This window comes from Schistocerca gregaria, chromosome 5 (genome assembly GCF_023897955.1).
Source record: "Schistocerca gregaria isolate iqSchGreg1 chromosome 5, iqSchGreg1.2, whole genome shotgun sequence".
NCBI lineage: Eukaryota > Metazoa > Arthropoda > Insecta > Orthoptera > Acrididae > Schistocerca > Schistocerca gregaria.
Genome location: NC_064924.1, coordinates 355,550,836 through 355,558,030, shown reverse-complemented (window position 1 = coordinate 355,558,030; position 7,195 = coordinate 355,550,836). Strand labels below are relative to the sequence as shown.

General features: G+C 47.3%; 1 pseudogene; it reads right to left on the bottom strand.

Moving 5' to 3' along the window:
• Positions 1 to 4,769: 4,769 nt before the first annotated feature.
• Positions 4,770 to 4,887, bottom strand: LOC126274357 (5S ribosomal RNA; annotated as a pseudogene).
• Positions 4,888 to 7,195: the final 2,308 nt, after the last annotated feature.

Sequence of the window (7,195 nt, the reverse complement as noted above, 5' to 3'; positions counted from 1 at the left end):
AGCTGAATCTGTGTTATATGTGGTCCAGTCATATCAATGTGACCACCACCTTAAGTCAACGTTTAATAACCACTCACAGACAGCAGGTGACAGCAATAGCAGTTATGGTATATAAAGCGTGTCATGGAGACGCAGAAAACAGTGCAGTCGTTGTAATGCAGAAATGGAGCGATTTATCAGACGTCCAAAAGGGCACTATCATTGGCTTTTGGACCCACGGTGTAAGCATTACCCAGGTGGCTACGTCGGTAAACTGTTCACGTGCCGCCACGGTTAATGCATACCGTCCGTGGCAAAATGGTGCTGTCCAAAAATAGCGACGATGCTACTATGGTGTATCGTGGGCTATAGATAACACGGATGAAGGACCGCAAATACACGTTCAGCTGTTGAGCAGCTGATCGCCCTGATGAATCAAGGGGTTGCCAACACTTTTTCCACAACAGCGGTTCAGTGAAATTTGCTGCTTATGGGGCTTCGTAGCAGGCGCCTGGTTCATGCAAACACCCTGACTACGCTTCTTCGGCGATAAGCCTGGAATTTGAGTGCCAACCGGAAATCCACTGAGTGGCAACATGTGAGATTTTCAGTAAAATCGTGTTTTATGGTGTGTCGGACTGAAAGAAAACACCCTGCAACAACCGTTGGAAGGGTCTAGACTGTAGGAGGGAGCCCTACGGTGTGCTGAATCTTTTCGTGGCACTCCCTGAGTGATATCGTCACTATCAAAGTCCTTTGTCCAACTCTGTGTGCAGTTTGTTTTTCCTCGCATCTACTAGTAGGACAGTGGAAAGTGGCACACAGATCGGAGTGTAGGTTTGTGATTCCAAGAGCAACAGGATGAGTTTACCGTACTCCCCTGACCACCAAACTCCCATTCAAGAACTGTGAGACCAGCTACATCAGTCTGCCCGCACCGTGAATTCTCAATCGAGACATCTAGTACAGCTGGAAACCGCGTTAGTCTGCATGGCTCGTCATCCCTGTCAGTACCTTGCATAACCTTACTGAATCTCTTCGTGCGCTTCTCTGGAGGTCCAAGGTGCAAAAATTATTTAGGCTTTTGACAGGTGGTCACACTAATGTAACTGAACAGTGTAGAATACGTATTTGAACTCAGACTTTTTCGAGAATTACGTAAATTATCTGCGCTTTTATGATAACGTTTCAGTTAATTAATATTAATTAAAACATTGTACACTCCTGGAAATGGAAAAAAGAACACATTGACACCGGTGTGTCAGACCCACCATACTTGCTCCGGACACTGCGAGAGGGCTGTACAAGCAATGATCACACGCACGGCACAGCGGACACACCAGGAACCACGTTGGTGGCCGTCGAATGGCGCTAGCTGCGCAGCATTTATGCACCGCCGCCGTCAGTGTCAGTCAGTTTGCCGTGGCATACGGAGCTCCATCGCAGTCTTTAACACTGGTAGCATGCCGCGACAGCGTGGACGTGAACCGTATGTGCAGTTGACGGACTTTGAGCGAGGGCGTATAGTGGGCATGCGGGAGGCCGGGTGGACGTACCGCCGAATTGCTCAACACGTGGGGCGTGAGGTCTCCACAGTACATCGATATTGTCGCCAGTGGTCAGCGGAAGGTGCACGTGCCCGTCGACCTGGGACCGGACCGCAGCGACGCACGGATGCACGCCAAGACCGTAGGATCCTACGCAGTGCCGTAGGGGACCGCACCGCCACTTCCCAGCAAATTAGGGACACTGTTGCTCCTGGGGTATCGGCGAGGACCATTCGCAACCGTCTCCATGAAGCTGGGCTACGGTCCCGCATACCGTTAGGCCGTCTTCCACTCACGCCCCAACATCGTGCAGCCCGCCTCCAGTGGTGTCGCGACAGGCGTGAATGGAGAGACGAATGGAGACGTGTCGTCTTCAGCGATGAGAGTCGCTTCTGCCTTGGTGCCAATGATGGTCGTATGCGTGTTTGGCGCCGTGCAGGTGACTGCCACAATCAGGACTGCATATGACCGAGGCACACAGGGCCAACACCCAGCATCATGGTGTGGGGAGCGATCTCCTACACTGGCCGTACACCTCTGGTGATCGTCGAGGGGACACTGAATGGTGCACGGTACATCCAAACCGTCATCGAACCCATCGTTCTACCATTCCTAGACCGGCAAGGGAACTTGCTGTTCCAACAGGACAATGCACGTCCGCATGTATCCCGTGCCACCCAAAATGCTCTAGAAGGTGTAATTCAACTACCCTGGCCACCAAGTTCTCCGGATCTGTCCCCGATTGAGCATGTTTGGGACTGGATGAAGCGTCGTGTCACGCGGTCTGCACGTCCAGCACGAACGCTGGTCCAACTGAGGCGCCAGGTGGAAATGGCATGGCAAGCCGTTCCACAGGACTACATCCAGCATCTGTACGATCGTCTCCATGGGAGAATAGCGGCCTGCATTGCTGCAAAAGGTGGATATACACTGTACTAGTGCCGACATTGTGCATGCTCTGTTGCCTGTGTCTATGTGCCTGTGGTTCTGTCAGTGTGATCATGTGATGTATCTGACCCCAGGAATGTGTCAATAAAGTTTCCCCTTCCTGGGACAATTAATTCACGGAGTTCTTATTTCAATTTCCAGGAGTGTATTTTTATTTAAGTAAACACCTGTCTCGAGGTATTTTTACCTGTGATACCTAAATTGCTTCAGAATGATTTTCGAAGTGTCGAAAAGTAAGTTAAACACAATACTCATATCAAGCTTTGCAGCATTAATTTATGGAAGTTATTCACCACTAAGGTCATTACACCACTGCAAATAAGAGGTGTTTCTGACTTCCTATAATTTAAGTAAGGCTGGGAATAATTTGTATCTGGCAACCGATGATGAGAGCTTGAATAACACGAATAAAATTGATAAAGTAAATAAAAGTAAAGAGAGCGATATGGAAAGAGAGATGTGACCTCAAATAATGTTATGTAGCTGGTAAACGCCCGTGTTACGTTGCATTAGAGGCCACTTTTGCTACGTGAAAGTTGGGTTTAGCGATGAATTGATGTTCCTTGTGAATTGAGTAGCTGTAGACGATCCCTGCCCCTACACCCACGCTTGTTGTGTGCGCAGCGGCGGCGCCCAGGGTCTGCGCGTGCTGCCCACCCCCCGGCGGTCGTCCTCCATCGGCTGCAGGTCGCTGCTCTCCGGGCCGCGCAGGTCTTCCGTGGGACTCGTCTTCCTCACCTGCCACGACCCCGTCAGGGTGAGTACTCGAGCAGGCGCTGAGAACAGGGACTTCTGCTGCTGGGAGCGTACACCGCGTCAATTGTTTGTCAGCACATACACGACGGTCAACCCGTTCTCGAGGCTAGCAGAAAAACATATACTGTAATACGAATCGTGTGAGGAAAACCAACGCTACAAAAAAATAATAATATTTATGTTTTTTTTAGGAAAAGCGAGTGAACATTTATAAACGAAAAGATTTATTTTGTGAAATGGACATGCAACTTCGATTCTGTAACAAATATTGGCGTCAACACTCGAACGGATAAGGCGATATTGAAGTGACATATGTCACTTCTCTCATATAGTAGATAAATGCTTACAAAATATCGTGTACGGAGTATTGTGAAACGGAGGTTCCCTGCTCTGTTTCAGTACTACTGTGTCTTCTGGACATGATGGAGCTCCACTTAGAGTTCTGTCCGAGTATGTTTTGAACTATCTATATTATTCTCTCTTTATAGGAGGATAAACACGCAAAACCATGTACGTGCAGGTACAGTAATCCTTCATGTTTCCGGTTTCGTAGGTTATCTCGATATAAAGCGAAGTTACAAGCCAAGGAATGACTGTCTGTGCCTAGTTCGTAGTGTGTTACTACGTCCGTCTGGGCTCTGCAAGACGACTCTGCAACGCTGTTAGCTATAACCGGACTTTCATACACTTTCTGTTCAGTCTGGTACAGGGTGCCCCGCTCTCATTTCCAAAAATCATAACTTGAAAAGTACTACAGAAAATTGTTTCCTCTGAAACGTTTAGCACCTCTTAAAGTTTCTTTCCTTGGATACAAAACAGGAGAAGACGCAGTGCTTCATGTGGTATGCACATTCGGAATCTGTGCCAGCTGCATTGTCAAATTATCATTGTTTGTGTGGCAGGAAATCAAGGGCAAAAGCGAGAGTAAGCAGTTGGTTTGACATCTTTAAAAGAGACAGGTAGTGTCAAATCACTCCCGCTGCACGGTCCCCACTCTCTCCCGACGTCGCGTCATTGCATTTCATTTTGTGGGAATATGCAAGGGTTGGCGTTTACACAACACCGGCCAATGACACTGCTGCCCTTCGTCCATGAATCAACGAAGCACTCACAGTTGTTGATGCTGAGGTGCTGACACGTACACGTATGAAACTCGAATGCCGCACTGCTGCTGTGCGAACGACGAATGGGGCAGACTCTGAAATTCTGGCTTGGTAGAAGTAACTCTTTGACAACTGCTAAACGTTTTACAACAAAACACCACTATAACAGTGATAGTAGAGCTATGATCTATTGAAATGATAACGGAACTTTATGGACGCACGGTCTACCTGAAAAGCACTCTGTCTTCAGGTCACAAGTGGACCATCGGTACCATCCGACCGCCGTGCCATCATCATATGAGGATGCGGATAGGAGGGGTGTGGGGTCAGCACGCAGCTCTCCCGGTCGTTATGATGGTATTCTTGACCGAAGCCGCTACTATTCGGTCGAGTAGCTCCTCAATTGGCATCACCAGGCTAAGTGCACCCCGAAAAACGGCAACAGCGCATGGCGGCCCGGATGGTCACCCATCCAAGTGCCGGCCACGCCCGACAGCGCTTAACTTCGGTAATCTGACGGGAACCGGTGTTTCCACTGCGGCAAGGCCGTTGCCGTATCCCTGAAAATTTCTATTTTAATCTATTTTTATCTGTAAACTGTTTCTCTGTGTAAGAGTCTGCCGTTTTTAATGGTATTAGGTAGTTAATATTCCACATGAAACGGGAGAAGAAGTTAATCTGTGAGTCATGGGAAGGAAGCACTTTCCCCTCTTACGTTGACGTGTATATATATGCGTATCAGACCAGCCAACTTTCTGCTAACCTATCTTCAACATGACAGGGGCTACGCATCAATGTCGCCTTTATCATCGTTGTTGGCTTCCTAACGAGCATGACTTCTAACTAGGCCGTAATTCATTTCCTTCGGACTCCTCGCGTTGTTTGCAGAAGATAAACAGCGTCAGTATATTTAAGTTTTTCTTCCATTTTAGGGTTATCTGCGAGAAACCCCAGCACTTTATCACGGTGCCCTGCTCCGCTGCTCGGAGTGGAGGGATCTGCCAGACAAATGTCGCTCCTCTAGCACGCCGCCTCTGCCGCTGCGTGGGCGGAGGCGGCGCTGTCCCCCAAAAACCAAAACAAAGCGGCGCCACACAGCCACTGATAACGCACGGATGGCGGGTAGGAAACTGAGTCCCGCTTTCAGAGGATTCAGGGCAGCGGGAATGGCGTTCGGAAGAGGAAGCAGGACCACTACGACACGCCAAATGTGAAACTCTGCTGGTTGACGAATGTTTATCTCCACGCAGCCGCCCAAGCAAGACTGATCATTATTTATCATCCAACACAAGTAGCGCACAGCCTAATGGTCGTTATTTTATTTCAGTCTATTGTCAGTACTTCTGAAAAAAGAAATAACTTCATAATTCAAAGGAAAATGTCAATACGGGATTCAACTCAATATAACGCCTAAGGCTCTTGTAATAGTACTTCATTATCTTATCAAGAATCAAGAGACTGGGTACCAATTAGCCACAGGGTTAAAAACTATAAAAATATAATTTCCCGTTTCCATTTCATATCTCAGGAATAACAGAAATCTAACGCCATCGGTTGGTCTTTACTCTGCGTAGCTTGCACATAGCCTCACGTCGAATTTACAGTGAGATGACAAAAGTCGTGGGGTGTCTCTTAATATCGTGTCGGACTTCCTGTTGCACGGCGTACTGCAGTAGCTCGTCGTGACATGGACTCGACAGGTCGTTGGAAGCCACTGCAGAAATGTTGAGCTATACTGCCTCTTAGCCGTCCATAATTATATCCCATACATATTCGTTGGGCCGGCCGCTTGTGGCCGAGCGGTTCTGGCGCTATAGTCTGGAACCGCGAGACCGCTACGGTGGCAGGTTCGAATCCTGCATCGAGCATGGATGTGTTTGTTGTCCTTAGGTTAGTTAGGTTTAAGTAGTTCTAAGTTCTAGGTGACTGATGGCCATAGACGTTAAGTCCCATAGTGCTCAGAGCCATTTGAACCATTTGAACAGAGGACGCAGTCCATTTCAAGAAAACACTGCCCATCAATTATGGAGCCAACGCCATCTTGCTCAGAGCCATGACTTCGTGGGATCTGCGCCATACTCGAACCACACCATTTGCTCTTACCAACTGGAGTCGAGAGTCATCTGAGAAGGCCATCGTATTCTACTCGTTGATATCGAACCGGTACGGTGACGAGCCCAGAGAGGCGTTGCAGCCGATGGCGTGCATTTAGCAAAGGCACTCGCATCGGTCGTTCACCTGCGATCGTAATCCATGAACCCAAAATTTCCCCGCACTGTCGTAACAGTCGGTTATTTTACGTAGTGTTGCTTGTCTATTAGCACTGACAACTCTATACAAAAGCTCTTGAGCATTAAGTGATTGTTACATGCCACTAAGTTGTCCGTGAAATGTGTAATGGTAGTGACACACCAAAATGACAATAGTATTCCGTTGTAGCTGCTACGTATTTTATTACAATCAAAAGCACTATAAAATCACAATCACAATAATACAGGAGACTACCTTACAAGGCCAGATCACTTGGGCAAATAACAACTAAATTTCTTCAACCGGAACAAGACCTATAAAACTTGAAATTAGAATATAACTAGGTAAATATACTTAGGTAAAACTTTACTTAAATAGTACAAATGTCCATAAAATTCTCATCAGAACTCTCATTACTTCCACTCAGCTGAGGAACAGATTAAGGGTAAGAACACGAATCCTTTAAGGTTTGGCTAGCCAATCTTCCGAAGCAAAACTATATACAAATGACGAAAACAGTTAAGGAGGTGCTTTAATTTTGACCAAACCAATATTCAGTTTACTTACTCAACAATATTCTTAGAATGCTTACATCTAGAACATGGCCATATG